Source organism: Carica papaya, chromosome 9 (genome assembly GCF_054855325.1).
Source record: "Carica papaya isolate Zhongbai chromosome 9, ASM5485532v1, whole genome shotgun sequence".
Taxonomy (NCBI): Eukaryota; Viridiplantae; Streptophyta; class Magnoliopsida; order Brassicales; family Caricaceae; genus Carica; species Carica papaya.
The window spans coordinates 12,202,242-12,223,747 of NC_142317.1; the positions used below are offsets into that span (position 1 = coordinate 12,202,242).

At 35.0% G+C, this 21,506-nt stretch overlaps 1 long non-coding RNA gene and 1 pseudogene across 1 annotated transcript; both read right to left on the reverse strand.

Annotated features, from left to right (window-relative positions):
* Positions 1 to 1,897: 1,897 nt before the first annotated feature.
* On the reverse strand, positions 1,898 to 2,016 carry LOC148239984 (5S ribosomal RNA; annotated as a pseudogene).
* Positions 2,017 to 3,203: 1,187 nt separating this feature from the next.
* LOC148239985 (uncharacterized) lies at positions 3,204 to 7,067 on the reverse strand. Its single transcript, XR_015816486.1, has 2 exons — positions 6,597 to 7,067; positions 3,204 to 6,526 (listed from the first exon to the last, which is right to left on the reverse strand). It is a non-coding gene; the product is annotated as an uncharacterized LOC148239985 (long non-coding RNA).
* Positions 7,068 to 21,506: the final 14,439 nt, after the last annotated feature.

Below are 21,506 nucleotides of genomic sequence, written 5' to 3' on the forward strand. Positions count from 1 at the left end.
ACGCACTAAACCCACCTCACCGTGTTCTGTTTCTTCCCTCTTTTTCTCTCTCTCCCCGAGTTGTTTTCTCTCTATCTTCCTGACCAACTTTCTCACTCTACCTTTTGGCTTTATTTCTCTCCCTTTTTGATTTTCTTCTTTTTTTTATTTTATAGGCAAGAGGATAGAGAGCCCCGCACGCCTCTTATTCCTTCTTCTTCGGCGTGCAGGTCCAAGCTTCTTCTTCTTTATCCTCTTCAGTTCCTAAAGGTGTGTATGTCTCTGGTTGCCCTTTTGTTTCTTCTTCTTCCTAATCAAAACTACATTATTTTACCCTTTTCTTTTCCTTTTGATGCTTAGGTTTGGAGTGAGTTTTGTCTTTGACTTGGGCCTGGCCTGGATGTTACATAGACTTTTGTTAGGTGGTATACCTTTAGGAATCTCTGGTACTTTCAACTTTATGATTGTGTTTTAGATTGAGGACAACATTTTTATGCACACATTTCACATGTTAGGCATAGATGGTGTATTTTATGGCTTTCTATTTAGTGCTATGAATGGTTCCTTAGTAACTTCTATTTTGATCAAGAAAACCACAAAAAATGAATATGCTAATGAAGGTTAAAAATTTGATCAAGAGGAAAAAACTTATAATTAGCTGCTCATGGTTATGTTGGCCAATTGATCTTCTAATATGCTAGTTTCAACAACTCTCGTTCTTTACATTTCTTCTTAACAGCTTGGCCTATAATAGGTATTTGTGTTACTGCTTTAGATATTAGCATTATGGCTTACAGCATAAATGCTTTAATTTCAACCAATCTGTCGTTGATAGTCAAGGTTGTATAATTAATACTTGAGCTGATATTATTAACCGTGCTAACCTTAGTATGAAAATTATGCATGAATGTCATGCTCACAACTTCTATAAGATATAGTGCTCCAACTTAGATTTTACATAAATTGAAAAATTAATAATATACACGTAATTTGATTTTATTCAAATAAAAATGAAGGATATAAAAAAGAATCCACATAATTATTTGGTTATCATTTAAATTTACAACATAAATAAATTATATTCTTGACATATTAAATTTTGATTTCATAAAATTGTTCTTTGTTTGATATAGGAAGTTATATGCCCCTTCTCCTTCCCGTCATTTGTTTGGCTGTGCGCGCACCTCACCCCTGCATCAAATTCTAATATCAAGCAAAATGCCCCGACGCCTCGACTCATGCCCACATGAACGGATCGTGCCGCACCTCATTTTTTGTTGTTCTATTATTTAAGATGCTCGCAAGGATACTCTTATCATGTAATAGGCTTTAATTGAATACACAAAAAATATTAAGCAAAATGCCACGGCGCCATGACTCATGTTTTCGAATGAACCGGCGGACCGTCGCTCCGGTCCTAAAAAATGTTTAACACTCCATCTGCAAAAAAGAAAGGTACAACACGAGAACTTCCAGGAGGTCACCTATCCTAGTACTACTCTCACCCAAGCACGCTTAACTACGGAGTTCTGATGGAATCCGCTAAACTACTGCTGGTATGATCTCAACCGATCTAATTTACACTGCAAAGACATATACCCCTTCACCTTTCCTCTTCCCTCCCGTCGTTTGTTTCACTGTGTGCGTACCTCACCTCTTATTCTAGTTCTAATATCAAGCGAAACGGCCTGACGCCTCGACTCATACCCATATGAACGGATCGCCCGCCGCACTTCGTTTTTCATTGTTTTATTATATAAGGTGCTATAAATGACACTCTTATTACGTGATGGGCTTTAATTGAATGTGAAAAAAATATTAAGCAAAATGTCCTGGCACCGTGACTCACGTTTGTGAATGAACCGACGGACCGTCGCTCTGGTCCCGCGTAACGTTTAACGCCCCATCTGCAAAAAGAAGGGTGCAACACGAGAACTTCCCAAGAGGTCACCTATCCTAGTACTACTCTCGCCAAAGCACGCTTAATTGTGGAGTTCTGATGGGATCCGGTGAACTATTACTGGTATGATCGCACCCGTTCTGTTTTGCGCTGCAAATATATATTTCCCTTCTCCTTCACTCTCCCCTTCTGTCATTTGTTTCTTTGTGCACGCACCTAACCTCTGCTTCTAGTTTTAATATCAAGCGAAATGCTGTGACATCTCGAGTAAAAAAGATAATAATATTAATGAAATCGGTGAATATTCAATGTGCTCAATAAGTATATATAGTAGTAATGCCCTAAACATGCACACCAACATACAATCAAGCAAGCATATAAAACTAATTTTATAACTTTTAATTAAACTGTGATTTTCAACAAGTATTTTAATTGGTTTTTATAGGCTAGTTAAATTTTTTTAGAGTTTACTTTGTATTGAATATGACCCTGAGAATATTTAATTCACACTAACAATTTCCATTCCTAAACATGGTGTTACTAACATAAATAGTGTCATTATGGAATCAAGATTCCCACTACCACATGGATAGGGGCACAAAAATCATGCAATGAATTGACCACAACAATACTTCGCCAGGTGACCCAATCAAAATATGCATCTCAACCACATTTGGAAAAAAATTTATTCACCACCAGTTAAATTTCAACCATGCTGCTCTGATGTATTAAATCCGCTTTAATACTTTTTTGATATAATTTTCAAATTTTTGTCTATTCTTATTTTCTTAAATTCCCTCATCAACTAAATTAACTTATTTTTTTAAAACTCTCCTTATTCTTGTTTCCTTCAATTCACATTTTTAATTAAGATTAAGCTTTTATTTGTTATGTATGTTAATTTAAATTATTTAATTTAAATATTTTATTTAATGTATTGTTTAGTTCATGTATAATTTATGCATTTATTAATTTGAATTTATTTGTCTTATTATTTCGTGTGTAATCAAATTTATTGAATTTTTTATCTAATTTCATTTAATTTCTGTACTTCATTTTATTTAACTCTAGCACTTAATCATTTATTTCTTTATTAAATCCTTTACTTGTGACACTTAAATTAACTAACTCTTAAAGCATAATTTCGTTAATTTGTTCCAGTTAGTTTTTCCTTACACATTTTTTATTCATTTTATTTAGGTTTTTAATTTGTTAATATTACTATTATGTCTAGCACTAGTATATTTTTTATTTATTATTATGATTGTTATTATTTGTATGTGATGCCTCGACGCCAAATAAGACACCAACGTTTAAAAAAACAGACATAAAATAAATATTTATATTGCAGTAAAACTATACATCCAATATGTAGTTTACAAAAGATGACATCCAGAGGCCAAATAAGCTATCTACACTATACAATACAAAATAAAAGATAACCTAAAACAAAATACAAGCCTCAAGTACAAAATAAAATACACTCGGTATCTAGGGAAGGGGGTGGAATTTGGAGGAATTTTAAATATTCAATAAGATAAACAAAAATAGTACAACACATATAAGTTTCAAAACCTTCTTTAATGCATATTTAAAAAAACATAATTTTAGTTTAGTAAACAATTCAAATCAAATGCCACATTCAAAATAAAATAAAAAAGTATCCGTATCCCAAACAAATTCTGTAATACCCTACTCATTACTGTACTAAAATGATTTAGAAACTCTACTTATTCAGATATTTGACTATTTTAAACTTAATTAATTTAGACTATTTAATATTTATCGTAATTTATAATTTTAGTTAATTTTTATTTATTTGATTTTTATTTAAATTTTATTTTAAATAATTTTATTTATTTTATTTTAAATAATTTTAATTTATCTAAATTAAATTGAAAATAAAAATTAAAAAAAAACGAAAAACAACAAATTGGGAAAGAATTGAGAAAAAATTATAGAGTTTTAGAACCGTTGGATTCACGTCAAGTGGCGAAATCTGATGAAGAGAGAGGAGAAAAAGATGTTCAGCACGAAAAATGAGGGAGGAGAGCCTCCTCCACTGGTGACGGTGACGTGCTGCCCTCAGAGGTGGAAATTGTAAAAACTTCGTAAAATATGACACAAAAATCTTAATATTTCATGATTTATTTGATTTTCTCTATTATCTGACATGATATATATTTAATTTTCTGTATTAATGTATTATTTTCTTAATAAATAAATAATTTTTCATAATATGAAATAAGTAAATAAGAAAGTTAAATGGGAAAATAAAATAATTAATTTTTAAAATCTTATAATATTAATTTAATATTATTTTTCTTACTGAAGATATGAAACTTACTCTTTCCATACCCCAAGATGAGGAAGAAAGTGAGAAGCCCTAGCCAGACCTACCATTGGAAGTTTATGAAGATCCTATGAATCCACAAGTATGAGTGCATTAACTGTTCTCGCACTCTGATGAGTCTAGTAGCATAGTGAAAGAAGTGACCCTTATGTTTATAACCACTTCTGAACTCAGTTTATGTATGTATTTAAAACTCATATATATTTATAAGAGATTTGTAATAATTTTATTCCACTGCATAAATTTTATCATGCACTCATTATTTTGAATCTATATCTGACATTTAGTTGCCTTAATTAGCACTTGAGATGTCACAAATTCCATTCTATAACAATCGTCTCAAGAACATTCAATACTATATTCAATGAGTTTACACAACTTACGCACAAAGGACTAAACTCGTCTTCAAAGGACTAAACTCGTCTTTTACCACAGCTTTAATTACTAGTTATTGTCTTAATTAAAACTTTCACTGATTACAAACCTACGCACACAGCTGCCTACACCTATTTTTAGATAGGGCAAATGAATACCAACTTGTCATGGGCTGGTGCGCACGCAATTGTTATCAATCATACAATCACATATATCAATTAGTACTCATGTCTCTCCATAACGCAATCATCCAACCCTTTGAGCCCTAATACATGAATATCAAATTGCTTAGAGTCCCTTAAAACAATTGAATTACAATGTTTCATAAAGGAACCAAAACCAGCACCCATAAAATAGTGGCTCTGAAAAAAATAATCAAATCAAACACCCCTCAAAGAAAATATGGTGAATTGAATTTAGTAGACTCTGTGTTCAATTAAATTTTAATTTCAAAACTTATATAATCTAAAATCTAGACTATATTATAACTTCCTAATTTCATACAGGTTTATATTAATTTTAACAGTAAAAATCTTAATTTTTTTTACTTTTGTTTCACTACTTAAAATGTTTGAATTTTATTATTAATTAAGCTTATTCACCATCTCCGTGTACTCTTAGTTTCTCTTATTTTATCCATCCAATTAATACCTTTTAATCTCAATGAAATCCCCCAATCTATGGATATCATTAGATCCCAAATTTTATCTCAATTAAACCCCCATTTTAAAAATCATAATTTCCCAAATTTTATCCAACTTAAATCCCATATTTTAAATATCACATATTTTTATTTTATCTCAAAATTTCACAATTCTCCATTTTATTATAATTACTTCCCATCCATTTCCTTAAATTTCACAAATTCTAAATTTTACCTCAAATTTTATATTTTAAAATCTCACATGTTTTCCTTTTCTTCTAAGCTTTTCCGTGTCCGAGGGAAAATTTTCTTCCCCCTTGCCCGCACCTGTGTTATGAGAGGTATTGCCCGTGAAGATCCCCTGGCATTCGCCGATGCCTGTCAGATCAGCACGGCGTGTAGAGCTTACTACGATATGCAGCAGACCATGGGACAAATGCGGGGATGCAGAGGCATTCCGCACGCAGCCCCAGTGGACGAATGCGCACTGGCACGCATGACAGTGCCATGTGCGTGTCCGCGCAGCACTCTCGGCACACTCGATGCCTGGCAGTGCTTGCTGCATGTTTTACACAGCCTTGCTATGCCCACACGTTTGCAGGGACATTTTCCAGATTGACGTGGGTGTCCAGCAACGTTTTAGCACGCAACTGCGTGGTGCATCTCAGCATACCCTCTGTAACAGCAGCACCTTGGTGCTGCTTGTCCATAACCGAACCATTTTGAAGTCGTTATCTTTGAATGCATTTTATCTTTTCTTTTTTGAACTCCATTCATCATTATAATCTCGTTAAGTTCATACAACACCAAAATGTCTTTCTTTTAACTAACAAAACAGGTTTTCAGGACACACACACATCCACTTAACATGCAGTGCATTTAATCATCGAATTGCATCTAAAAAATTGCATATCATGCATCAGCATGATTTCAATCTATCTTACCTTAGAAATAAGCGAAACCGAAGCTAATTTGCACGAAGGAATCGTTGGAATTTCAGAAATTCCTCTCTGCAACTCACAGTAGCTATACATGCGGAGTTCAGAGACATTTTTGGGTTATTTTCAGATTTGTAATCTATTTTCTGTTTGGAAACTAATTCCTAACACTTTTAACATGTTATTTTAACATTTGGTTACAATTTTGAACAAGAGAACGAAATAGAAAGGAGTCAAAATGAAGATTAACCACTTACCCGAGTAGAGTCGCCGTTAAGGTGTGGTGATTTCTGTTTTAGTTTCTGAAGCTAGGTACAATAATTTGGAAGCTGGAATTCCTAAACAAGAGTAACCTTAGGACATAAAAGAACTAAAATAAATAATTTAAAAGAATAAGAAACGGCTTACCTCACCAAGAAGAAGAATTTTCCTCCTCGGACACGCACACAGAACACACGTTCTGTTCTGGTGCTCTGTAACCTTTCTGGTTGCAGTTTTGGATTTCTACTTCACACCTAATACACTCTTTTGCCGGTGTTTTCGTTCTGGATTAAAGCAAAACGAAACTTTAAAGAGAAGTGGAGCCTTTTATCTGAATCGACTCAGCATCTCAGCATCTCAGCCATCCAAACACATGCACAACATCACAGCCGTTGATGTGCTGAATGGCTGACACAGCAGAGGAAGATGGCCGCTTCTTTTGACACCAGGCCGATCAGCATAGTAGCTCACCAGGTGGCTTGAGTTCTGGCCACAATCGGGAAGATAAGTGATGTCAAATCAGGAGCAACGATATGCCTCTGAATGCTGATCGGTTGAAGGAGTTCCTCTCCCTCTCAGTGGTAAGTTTTCTTTTTAATTTTAATTTCCTTACCTCTGTTTTATTTCTTTAGGTTTATTGTACATACACCTAGATATATATATATATACCTAATTGAGTACATACAGTTGTATAGTTATATAAATTTTATTCATATTATAAATATATGTATATCCTACCCACATACATATTTAAGGTTAAAGTATGTTTGCACATAGAATTAGGTGGGTTGGTACCAAAACGAAGAAAGAAGAAAGTGGAATCCATGTGTCAATTTGAGAAAAGTGATGGTTATTTGAGATGTGTACTTACATCATCACACGCACACATATATATAATATGATTGTTATTTTGTCTGTTTTGCATGCCTTTGTGTTCAAATGAGTCGAATTGTTCTAATTTTCAAGCATGCTGTGTGAATTACTATCGCTTGATGAATTTTCATGTAATAAATATAATATATAGTCCTTAATAACAAAAGTAAAAGAAAAGAAAAAGAGAAAAGTGGAATGAAGACTGTATGGTCCGAGGTGTATCTGTATTAACATGCATATTGCATCAAGTGTCTCGTTAGGCTTTTTATCTATGAGGGGTATCTGTTCCCCTTGCTCTTCGGGGTATGTGTTTCTCCCTCCCCTATCTGGTTGGGAGAGATGTAAGAGGACCGCTCCTAGTGTATAACAGCATGCCCTCTAACGAAAGTGGTATCGCACTATCTGTAGGGGTGACCCGTGATAAAGTAATATCGTGACTATAGATATCTGTTAGGACCACTATGGTTGATACGACCGTGGTCATAGATCATACCATAGTTTGGCCAAGCAAAAGTGGGCCGGAGCAAATTGCTGTATTTGTATATGATCTAGTCATTCCATTTGGGTAGTTGAAAATCTATATCTGCCATCAGATATGGAAGTTTGTAACGACTTCATGAATCGTGACATGAAAAATCTATGCATTTAATGATTTATTTGATTTTCTCTATTATTGAGCATGATATATATTTGATTTTATGTGCTAATGTACCATTTTCATATTTAAATAAATAGTTTTTATAATGATGAGTTAGGTAAGCATGGAAGCTAAACGGTAAGGTAAAATAATAAACTTTTGAAATCTTATGATGTTAATTTAATATTATTTTTTTTACTGAGCATATGGAACTCACTCTTTCCATGTCCCCACAAATCGGGAAGAAAATGATGAAATGCAAGCCCTACCCTATCAAGTCTACGAAGATCTCATGGATCCACAAATTTGAGTGCATATCTGTTCCTGCACTCTAATGAATTCCAGTAGCATAGTGAAAGAAGTAGCCCTTATGTTTTATATTTTGTAGTCATTTCTGACCTCAGTTTATGTATGTATTTGGAACATTATATATATCTTTAAGGGATTTGTTAAGGTTTGATTCCGCTGCATAAATTTTATCATGCACTCGTTATTCTGAATATGCATCTGACACCCATTTGCCTTAATTAGCACCTGGGATGTCATAAAGGTAGACTAGGTAATTGTTCTATATTTTTTAGGAGTTCACAAGGTTACAACTTTACTTTCGTAATTAATAATTGCTCTATATTTTTTCAAACAAATCTATTACTAGAATAACGTCAAACCCTGAGAAATTCAAGAGTATTAAGTCTACAAATACTTTTATTTCTTTATCTTATAATCTTTATACACATAGTGAGCTTCTAATAATCCCCTAGAGGGAGTCTCTACATTCAATATTTCCATTAATGGTTCAGGTCTAATATCAAATTTGCAAGCACATGCATAAAAGATGAAAGAGTGGATAGCACCTATATCAATCAATGCTTTGGCAAAAGTATCATGAATAGAAAACATACCTTGGATAAGGATAGGAGTGGGGAGGGCACCGGGTTGGTACACACGACCCTGGGCTACAGGTTTGGCCACATCATTCGACTACTAAGGGCAATCCTCTATAAGATGTTGGATGCTTCCACACTGATAGCAAATGTGATTGATACACTGACAAGATAATTCACCATACGACAATCACTATGTTGACATGGTTAAAAAGGTCAAACAGGCTGTCCACTAGGTGGAGGTAGAGCAGGGGGAAGGGAAATGAGCCTGAATTGTTCAAAAAATATATGTATCTATATTGACATGCATAATACATCAAATGTCTTGTTAAAATTTTTATCTTTGAGGGGTATCTGCTTTCCCTCCCCCATTTGGTTTAGAAAGACGTAAAATGACTGCTCCCTGTGGATGATGGTATACCTTCTGACGGGAGCGGTGACGTAAATATCTGTTAGGGGTCACCCTTGGCTAAGTACTACCATGGCTATAGAATATCTGATAAGACCACTGTGGTTGGTACGGCTGTGGTCATAGATTGTACTATGGTTTGACAAGTCAAAAATGTGCTTGAGCAAATTATCGTTATATATCTGATATGGTCATTCCACATTAGTAGTTGAAAATTTTGTATATGCCCTCAAAGATAAAAGTCATAACGATTTTGCGAAGCATGACACAAAAATTTAAGCATTTCATGATTTATTTGATTTTGTCTATTGTTAAGTATGAAGTTTGATTTGATTGTTGTGACTATGGTGTGATGGATATGATGTTTTTCTTTAATAAATAAATTATTTTCATAAACTAAGAAAGGAACTTGACATGACCTGATCATAAGTTTCAATGACATAATTATTCACTTTTAAAATCTTACGATGTTATTTAAATACTGTTTTTCTTACTGAATATATGAAACTCACTCTTTCCATGCCCCCCTCCCCCAAGATGAGGAAGATAGTGAGGAACCGAATGCTGATCTACCCCTTGAAGTCTATGAGGATCTCGTAGATCCACAAACCTTGAGTGCATGACTTGTCCCTCACTCTGATGAGTCCAATCGCATAGTGAAAGAAGTGGCTCTTTTGTATTTTGATACTTTGTATTTTGCCACTTCTAACCTCAGTTATATATATATGTGTAATTGGAACTCATATATTTTGGTAAGGAATTTATAAATATTTGCTCTGTTGCATATAATTTTATCATGCACTTATAATTTGTTTCTGTATCTGGCACCCTTATGCCTTAATTTGCATTGGGGATGTCACAACCCTAGTAAAGGAAATGTGGTAGCAGACTCTCTTAGTAGAAATAGCACATGTCTTCAGTCATAAATAATGATTTCTAAGTGAAAGATGTTTGGCAATTAAGAATCTTTGCATGCACTGCAGTAATGGTGTTTATTTTGCCTAGCTTCGAATCCAACTCACTCTTATTCAGAGAATTAGGAAAGCTCAATCCATAGATCCTAGTGTGGGAAGACAAAAGAATAAAATAAAAAAGAGAGATCATTTAGATTTTAGGATTTTCGTATGATGGGACTCTCAGATTCCCAAAGCGTTTGTGGTACCCAATGATCCTGAACTTAAATTGGATATTCTAAAGGAGGCTCATTCATCAAAATTTCCCATCCACCTTGGAAGCACCAAGATGTAAAAAAAACCTAAAACTTTGCTTTTGGTGTCCATGTATGAAACATGACATTGTTGATTTTATCTCCAAGTGTTTTACTTGTCAGTAGGTCAAGGTAGAGCACCATAGACCAAGTAATTTGTTATAGTGCCTCCCTGTTCTGGAATAAAAATAGGAACATGTTACCATAGATTTCATCACAAGATTGCCTAGGATCGGACCCAGACACAATTCTATTTAAGTCATAGTTGATAGACTGACTAAATCTGCTCACATTCTAGCAGTAAAGACCACCAACTCTGTTAGCAAACTTGTTGGATTATATATTCAAGAGATTGTAAAAAATCCATGGTATTCCAATTTTTGTGGTATCTAATAGAGATCCTTGTTTCAAGGGTACTATTTTGCTATTGTTTAATGACTGATTAGGTGAACTACACCCTATGAATGGATATTGAGTTACATTCCTCTTTGATGAGAGTAGGCTTGCGAATGACTGTTGGGGGTCACTATGGCAAAGTACTGTCGTGGCAATAAACTATTGTTACTGTTATTCCTTATTATCTAATTGATCAATTTTCCATTCATAGTGGTAGTTAAGAATCTCATTTGCCCTCTGTTGATATAGGTATAAATGACTTCACACGAAGGTCTGTAAATAGTGGAAACTTAATTAAAATTAATTAACTAAAATAAAAGTTAAGATTGTTAAGAATGTTTGAATTGGTCATGAGGCTAATTGATAACAATTGTTATGAATTGAACATATGATTATTGCACAAGATTGAATTGTTATAGATGGAATTAAAATAGTTATTTTAAATAAATCTGAGTTAAATTTTATTACTAAGTATTAAGCAGCTTCTTAATTTAAGAGTCACTGTATTATGAAATTTTCAACAGTCTCCGATATGCAATTGTCACTTTAAAATGTTAACTGTATTTCACTGATTGCATATTAGCCTTTGAAACGTCATTTGCATGAATTCAACAATGTTTTCCTTATTGAGTTTCATGGAACGCACCCTAGTCCATTCCCTCTAGATGATGTTGAAAAGACAGAATTGCCCCTTGAGGCTTGGTTGGATCCCTTCCAAAATTAGTAGAAGAGGAGTACATTAAGAGCACTTTATTTTATGAGGCCAAAGGTTTGTATTTTTAGAAATAAGTAAAATAATTAGTTTGTAATTTAAAGTAGCTAATTCGGATGCCTCAGTATACTCTATTGTGTTTTGTAAGGGATGAATATAATTTTTGCATTTATTTTAATGAAATGGACTCATATTTGCTCTACTTTCGAATGTTGTTGCCTATAGGGTGACAGGGCATCGCAAGTGGTATCAAAACAAGATTTCTAGGACAATCTTCTATTTCTAGTAGGAAAATGAATAAATAAACCCTAAGAAAGTCTTCTATTTATCATAATTTTATTTCCCATGTGTAGGCAACCATGACGCGAGGGATATCATTAGTTGATTGGCTTGAGGCCTCTAATGCTCCAACTAGGGCAGGATTTACTAAGTTGTTATGGGCCACTAAAGGTTTGACTGCTGCTATCAGTCACAATCGTGCTCACAATGATGATCATCCTCATCCTGGTGAGGACCTACTTAATCCTGTCTACGTAATTTTGAGCAATATTTATGAGTTATAGAGATTGAAGCCTCCTTCTTTTGATGGTGGACCTAACTCCATGATGGCCAAAGATTGGATCATACACACTGAGAAAATCTTCATTGTCCTTGAGCTTCCCTAGGAATAGATTGTTCCTATACCAACCTTTATGTTTCCTTATTAGGGTGAGCACCAGTGGTGTCTCAAGAAAGAGACCCTACCCATTCCTACCATTTGTGTGACATCCCAATACCTGGTGGGGTATAAAGGATCTCGATAATATAGTAGATACGAGTGCATAATTCATCTTTACAAAAATTAAAGTTTTAAATCTTACATATCAGGCCAAAAAGATGGCTACCAAAATACATATATATACAAAGGTTTATGGAAGCCACTTATTCCATTACAAGAGTGTTTCATCAGAGTGTGGATATATAATGCACTCGAAATCATCCTAAAGATCTGAGAACGAATCTAAACAAGTTTCAATGGGCAACTTAGCGAGTGAATCATCACTTCCATCATCTGAGGGGGATATGGATTTGGGTGAGTTCCAAATAACTCAGTAAGAGAAATAATATTTAAACTACATTACCAAGGTTTTCAAAAGTTATTTATTTTCAAAGCATATCATTATCATAAAAACAAGTGACTTACCTTTTGGACTTGTCGAAGAACATGCTCATTTGAAATATTGAGAAAATATTTACTTTTCTTTTAAACAAAATCAGAAACATCAGTATTTAATCACAACGGGAAGTAAAGATAGAGTATTGCAACATAAAAAGTCAGTGATACAACGAGGCAATGAAATAAAAACTAGTCAAACCAACTAAAAGCATGGTGAAGTCATAACAGAAAGGTAAGAGACATCTTCATTTCAAAAGAGACTATTAAAGCATGAGAAATCAATCAAATGTTCTAGCTATTTTGTCAAATGATTTAATTTATTCATGTCTTTTACAGATCATTGCATGAAGTCATTCTAACTTATATCAGCTGAGGGCAGAAGGGATCCCCTTCTACCATTGTGAATGGACAAACTAATTCATTTCAATATCAAATAGTTTAGAGATAAAACTAATGACCATAGTCGTTCTTTGTCATCATGGCCCTTATAGAATAGATAAGACTAATAACCACGGCCGTGCTTTGTCACTATGGCCCCTACAGACAATCGTAAATCCACTCTCGTCATAGGGAATGCCAGTACCATTCTCAAGGAGTGGTTCACTAATAGATTTACATACAAATACTGATATAAAAATTATAATCCCCCAGTTATAATGGTCAAATGAATTTCAATCCTTTCCTCTTTCTTTACTGATTTCGATTCACAGATAATCATGGATTCATAACCTAATGGGGGTTGAATCAACATAACCTGGCTTAAAGAGGCCTTTATACCTGGATTTTCCATCAGGTCATCTTATCGAGTCAAGCCTCAATAGAATATCCCTTTCCACTATCACTCAATCATCAAGTGTAAAGCAGAGGGCCAAATCTGCACATACATCAAGTGTCATTAAATGTTCGATTAAACATGCATTTTCATTTTTAAGATAAACTAGCAACACATATATATATGTTCACTCATATCATATAGTCGATAAATAATGTTTAATTTCATGCATCAAGATAAATTAATAATCATAAATTAATTATTTAGAAATTTGCTTAGAAATATACGAGAAAATACTTAAGAAATCCCTTACCAAAATCGTTAATGTTTTTCAAAGTCCTATAGAAAAAGGATGGAAAGATTGCTTGGCGATTCGTAAACTGTATGAAGGAAATTCAATTTCTCATATTCCCTTGACTTTCTCACAATTTTTTCCCTTAAATTCTCTCTAGAAATTGAGGAAGAAGAAAATGTGTGAAGTGAAAGGGAAGTGAGGGCCCTATAAATAGAATTTTCAAGTGAATATGGGTCGTTGGATTACATGGGTGATTGGTGGTTGTTGACGACACCAACCATCACATGCTATGCACATGTGCACCACGTAGTGGCCATGCACGCCTAGCTGGGCTGACATGATGGATGGATGGGATAACCCATCCATCAGTCAGTCATAATAAAAGACCTCACACAGAGTCGCGCACTGCAGGCTGATGAGACAACTTGTGCACGCAGGCGCATCAGCACTAGCTCACGCATGAAAATACGCACCCGTTGTCATATACACGATGTGACAGCCCCACGAGTGTAGCTACCATGCAGGTTCGCGGGCCATTCCAGGGGTTTGCGGGGTTTTTCTATGCCAATTTTTCTGTTTTCCACTTTTTTTCATTTTTCTTAAAAATTTTCAAATAAATTTCATAAAAATAAATAACTTAAAAATTAAATTAAATTAAGGTTGAATCTAAATACAATTTTAAATACCAATTAAAATTAAAATTAAAGTTGTAATTTACTAAAACATAAAATTTAAAAATGTGGTATTTGAGATACAGAGGTTTTGAGGTGTTATAACTTGGGACCACTTTCTAGTTGTTTTTCACAAGAACTTATTCCTGGTGTATGTCTGTGAGAAAAATGAAAAAGAGTTCCAGGAACTTAGTCAGGGAAGCATGTCGATGAGCCACTATGCTTTTAGGTTTATCTAGTTATCCTGTTTGCCCTATAATTGATTGCTACTGAGAGTAAGAAGTCCAGACAATTCTTAAAAGGCTTGAGATCCAATATCTATGATCTAGTAGCCATGATGAGGCTTGCTACCTATGTTAAGGCTCTAGAGGATGCCCAGCTAGCTTGATAGCTCCTTACAACCAGGTATCGACCGATTAACCATACTAGGGTCCCAAACCTGATCAAGATCGTGCTAATAGAAGACCCAAAACGACCTCAACTATTATTTCTACTCCTTCAGCTCCTCAACCCCCAGATAACACCTCTAACCTTATGTAGGTGTGCTGACATTACGGTAGGAATCATTATAGTCATCCACGCTATAAATTGAATAAATAAATTGAATAATACTTGTTACAAGTGTAGAGGTACCTAACACTTTGTTAAAGATTGCCCCCAAAAGAAGGATGAAACTCTCAGGTTGTGTATGGACTACAGGGTACTGAGCTAGGTGACTATAAATAATAAGTGCCCTCTTACTTGAATTGATGAAATATTTGACCAACTAAAAGGTGTTTTTCTTTTCCAAGATTGACGTTTGGTAAGGCTACCATCAGTTGAGAATTAAGCTAGATGAAATTCTTAAAACGACACTTTGATCCCTATATGGTCACTATAAATTTTTTGTTATGCCCTTTGGACTTACCAATGCTCTTGCTAGTTTTATGGATCTTATGATCAGGATCTTTAAGCTCATGTTTGATAACTATGTTAATGTTTTCCTCGATGATGTACTTCTGTATTCCAAGGATCACATCTAACACACTACTCATCTAGCACATGTTTTAGAGACCCTTTGACAACATAAATTATATGTCAAGTTTAGTAAGTGCACTTCTGGTTGGACAAAATTTCATTTCTTAGCCATGTGGTTTTTGGTAATGGTGTCTTAATCAATCGATAAGAGATTGAGGTAGTGTTTAATTGGAAAAGGCCGACTAATGATTTTGAGGTTTATAGTTTTCTGGGTTTAGCGGGGTATTATTACCATTTTGTTGAAGGGTTTTCAAGCATTACTACTGCATTGACCTGACTCACAAGGAAGGAAACAAAACTTATATGGAATTCTAAATGTGAGGAAAGTTTTCTTAAACTTAAGTGTCATTGGACTTCTGCTCCAGTGCTAGTCATTCTTGAAAATACCAGCAATTTTTAAGTTCTCTGTGATGTGTCTCATTTCGGCTTGGGATGTGTGCTTTTACAACATGGTAGGGTAGTGGCATACAGTTTTAGGCAGTTAAAGTCCCACAAGCAAAACCACCCCATTCATGACCTCAAGCTAACAACCGTCATCTTTATATTGAAGATTTGGTGGCACTACTTATTTAGTGAGACCTTTAAGATATATATCGACCGTAAGAGCCTCAAATACCTATTTGCTCAAAAAGAACTCAATATGAGATAGAGGTGTTGGATGGATCTCCTAAAAGACTACGATCGTAAGATTTTGCACCATCTTGGAAAGGGTAATGTCGTAGCATATGTCCTTAGTAGGAAAAACACGAGTGTATTAGCTCATATGATGATTTCTGAGTGGGATATGCTGATAATAATTCAGGATGTGCATTTGAATCATTATGGTTATTGTGCTTATCATACTCTACTCTAGATCTAGCCCACTTTCATATAGAGAATCAGGGTTGCCCAATCCACAAATCCAAGTGTGAGAAAATAGAGGGATAAAATAGAACAAGGTGTTCAATTAGATTTTTTATTTTTCGATGATGGGAATCTTAGATTCCGAGACCGTTTATGGGTACCCGATGATTTGGGGCTTAGACTGGATATTCTAAAGGAATCCCATTCATCCAAATTGACCATTTATCTCGGAAGCACTAAGATGTACAAGTATCTGAAACCCTGCTTCTGGTGGCCAAACATGAAATGCGATATTGTTGACTATGTTTGCAAGTATCTTACTTGTCAGCAGGTCAAGGTGGAATGCTAGAGACCCCATGGTTTCCTATAGTGTCTCCCTATTCTAGAATGGAAGCAAGAATATGTTACCACTGATTTCATCATAGGATTACCTTGGACCAGGTCTCGACAAAATGCTATCTGGGTCATTGTTGACAAACTAACCAAGTTGTCTCACTTCCAAGCTATGGACACCACTGATTCTATCAACAAAATTGTAGGGATATATATCCAAGAGATTGCTATATTACAAGGCATCCCAATTTCAATGGTATTTGACAGAGATCCTCATTTTACTTCTTGAGTTTGGACTAATTTTTCAGACATTCTTAGCACCGACCTTTCTTTTCGTACTGCCTTTCATCCCAAATCGATGGCCAATCTATGAAAACTATTCAAAGTGAATGCTGAGAGCTTGTATACTAGATTTCGGTGGTAGTTGGGATAGACATCTACCCTAGGAAGAGTTTGCTTATAATAACAACTACTACTCTAGTATAAGAATAGCTCCTTAGGAAGCTTTGTATGGTATACCTTATCAATCCCCTACATGTTGGGACAATGTTGGGAATAGGCATCTCTTAAGACAAGATTTCTGTCATCCTTAAGAACCTCTTTATTGCTTATAGCCAATAAAGAAAACAACACCGACAACTAGAGGAAGAACTTATAATTTGTCTTGGGTAACCATGTATTGCTTAAAGTGTCTCCAATCAAGGGAATTATGAGATTTAAGAAGAAGGAAAAACTAAACACTCGTTTTGTGGGACTGGTTGAAGTCTTAGGATGGATTAGTCCTATTTCTTATCATCTCTCTCACCAAATTTTTTCAGTCTGCATAATGTCTTCCATATTTTGATGCTTCGTAAGTGTCATCATGATTATTCTCACGTCATCTCATATGAACTGCTCCCCTTTGCATTTAGATTTAACCTATAAAGAATACCCCACTGAAATTGTAGACTGGCAAGAAAAAGTCCTTAGATCCAGAAATATCCCTATGATCAAGGTATTATGGTAATATTATTCTTTAAAAGAGGTTACTTGGGAACTTGAAGATGATATGTTGGATTTGTATTCGAAATTGTTTTAAATTTCAAATTTGAGGACCAAATGTTTATGATGGGGGGAGAATGTAACAACCGCAAACTTTGTTATCTTTCTTTATTTATAAAATGTTATAAATTCCAAATATTTTTCTTATTTTATAATTTTAAATGCAATTAATATTAATTAAAATGACAAATTACCCAAATTTCCTAACCGGGGGGAATACAAAAATTGCTTGGTTGCAAGAAAATGCTTTTCCTTGGCACATGCCTGAGAGGACACATGTGATTTTCCCAATTCACAAGATTGACTGTGTAGGGGTTGCAAGCTACAACCCTTCACCTCACACAAGCATTGCCCACAGGATACGAATCAACAAGAGAATCCACATCCAAGACCTCCATTCGCAAGACAACCTTCACGCGGGGAATTACATATAGGACAGCTTCTGTCAACAGATGATAACATGTGTGTGCCATGTGGCTTCTAGTGATTGGAACAGTGTTGCACCTAGTCGACCATTCATGCGATAAATGACTCATCTCTTCTACGTGTAACCCAATGGCTCCTAAAGCTTTTTTCTCTCCTACTTAAGGCTTCTTCCTTCCTTATTAAATCTTCACTTAGTCAAAGAGAGAAAATCAGAGATATTTGAGAGCAAATTGAGTGTGTTCGAGTGAGTTTTAGTGAGAAAAACCAAGAGAGAAACTGAGAGAATCTACTTTACACAACATCGCTGTGTGAGCTTCACCGCAACATGTCTTTTCCATTTCTTCTGCCAGGTAAGGTGTGACACCCCGCTACCCGGTGGACAACAATATCCAATTCAGAGCAGATACAAGTGCGATGAAATTAAATTTATTAGCGAAAGTTACATTAATCCTTTAAAAAATTCAAGTGTATTTCTTAGGCATCAAAGTTAGCTATTAAATTTATAAACATTATCTAAGCTACTTTTAAAAATTAAAAAATAGTTCCTTCTCAGAGTACAGTGCCCTTTTACACTAATCATCAAAGGATCAATGAACGGATCCAAGCAAGCATCAAAGGGCAAGTCAAGGGGCAGATTGTCTATAACACCCCAAAAACCTTCGTGCTTAATTTTTAATGTGAACCCCTATTTCTTCGGGCCCTAAAGTCGTTTAAACTCTTTGAATTTCATATTTTGAGTTTTGGATGAATTTTATAATTTAATTACGTATTTATAATTTTGGGGAAAAGCAAAAGAGAATGACAAAAATCCCGCAAGAATGCCTGCGGGAAGGATTCAGCTTATGCATACTCGTGCGTCGCGTGGGCAGCCAGCGATGCGTACATCCCATCAGTGTGGGGTGCGAGGCGTGGTTTGTGCACTGACTAATCTGCATGGTGTGCGAGGCATAGTCTGCACGTGCTTCCGATTTGTGCGGGCTGCGAGATGTGGTCTATGCCCGCATCCCATCCGTGCGAGGCACTAGGGGTGGTCTGTGCGTATGTCTTGTTTGCACGGGGCACGAGGCATGGTTAGTGTGTGCCTCTCATCCATACGCGGTGCAAGGCATAGTCTGTGCGTGCATCCCATCTACGCCGGGTGCGAGTTGTAGTATGCGTGCGCATCCCATTGAACACAGACGGGCATATGGAGTGCGTGCAGTACGTGAGATAGGCCTGCGCTTTGTAGGCCTGCACGCAGTAGGCTAGGGTAGTGTGCGTCGCTTGGGCTACGTGTTACCGTCGTTTGAGTGGCGTGCCTCTAGTTTTTGTGCTAGTGTCACATTGCATCATCTATCTGTAGGTCATCAAATCTCATCATTTCACTTTGACCTTTTCTCTCTTCACTAGATTTTACCACGTAACGCAAATCTAACAATCCCCATTTTTTATAAATAGGGATCCTCTCTTCACCATTTCCTCATCACTTCCACTTCATTCTTCCATCCACCAAAGGATTTAGAGAGAAAATGAGAGGAAAGAAAGAGAAAAGGCATAGAAAACACCAAAGTTTTGGTAACAAATTTAGTATTTACTTTTAAATATCCTAAAGAGTATTTCTAGATTAAATTAACAAATTTTTAAATTAAATGGTTGCATGTTTAATCTTATATGCTTAAATAAAACGATTTTTTGTTAATGCATGTTTTTATGAACATAAATGAATCAATTATTTGCATATTTAATTAAAACGATTTAATGCTTGGATATATGTTGATGCATGATACATTATATGATGGTAATAAAGTGAGAAATGATGTATAAGCATGAGAAATATTTATTCGTATCAGTATGCATGAGTTTCGTTAGACTTTTTATCTTTGAGGGATTTTTATTTCTCCCTGATCTGGTCTGAAAAAATGTGAGAGGATCAGCTTTATGAATGATGGCATACCCTCTAACGAGAGTGGTGACACAATATGATTTTAGGAGTCACCTTTGGCGAAGTACAACTGGACCATAGTTAACATGTAGGACCACAATGGTTGGCATGGCCGTGGTCATAATTCGTGTCATAGTTTGGCAAGCCATATATATGTTCTTGGTTTGGTAAGCCGCAAATGGCTGTTATAACATGAATTGAATTGGCCATTCCACATGGGTAGTCAGAAATCCATATTACCCTCAATAGATGGAAGTTGAAACAACTTCGCGTGAAGAGAAAAATAAAATAAAGTGCATATCATGATTTATTTGATTTTCTCTATTTTTAGCATGATTGAATTGATTGACATGATACGACTTGACTTGATGATTTCTTTATTAAAATAAATTATTTTCATAATTAATGAAGAACCCTGCCATGACTTTTGATGGTAAGTAAATGTTGGTTCTTTTTAGTTACCTTTCAAATCTTATGATATTATGTAAATACAACTTTCCTTATTGGGTATATGGAACTCATCCCTTTTGATGCCCCCTCCAGGTGAGGGAGATAGTGAGGAACTGATTGCTGACCTACCCCTTGAAGCCTTTGAGGATCCTGTGGATCCATGAACTTTTATGAGTGCATAGTTATCTCGTACTTTGTTGAGTCCATCTTTTGTAGAGGCTTATAATTAATTTTATTTCTACCTCAGTATTATATGGAACTCTATTATTATTTTGTAAGGGATGTTAATTATTTGTTATGTTGCATATATTTATCTATTATGCACTCGTAATCTATTTTTGTATCAAGGACCATTATGCTTTAATTCACATTTGAGATGTCACATTGTCTTCTAACATCATTTGGGGAGATGTATTCGAGTGAGTTCCATGTAATTCAATAAGGAAAAGTAGCATCATATCAACACTATTAATGTTTTAAAGGTTCATTAATACAATCAATGAAACACATTTTACCATTTCAAACACCGTATTACATGATAGAGACTGCTGAAAATTTCATAGTAAAACTCTTAGTCTAAATTCATTTAAAATAACATTTCAACTTTAATTCCTAATCATGAAGTCAGTACAACAATAATCAAATAGTTCAAAGAAATCACAATTGACCAACAATATGACAATTTAAATAGCCTTTTTTAGTTCTTGCCCATTCTAATTATCTGGAATTAATTTAGTTTTCACTATTTAAAGACCTTTGCGTGAAGCCATTTATACCTATATCAATAGAGGGTAATGAGGATTCTCAATTACCACAATGAATGGGGAAACAATTCAATTTATGATGTTGTAATTCAATAAGATTCTATGATCACAACATTTCCTCGTCACTGTGACACTTACAGTCAATCACAATCCACTCTCATTAGAGGGAAGGCAAATACGGTACCCATTCACAGGGACTAGTTCACTAACAATCAAGAGAGTTGCGATCCGTGACACTAATTTATTCTAG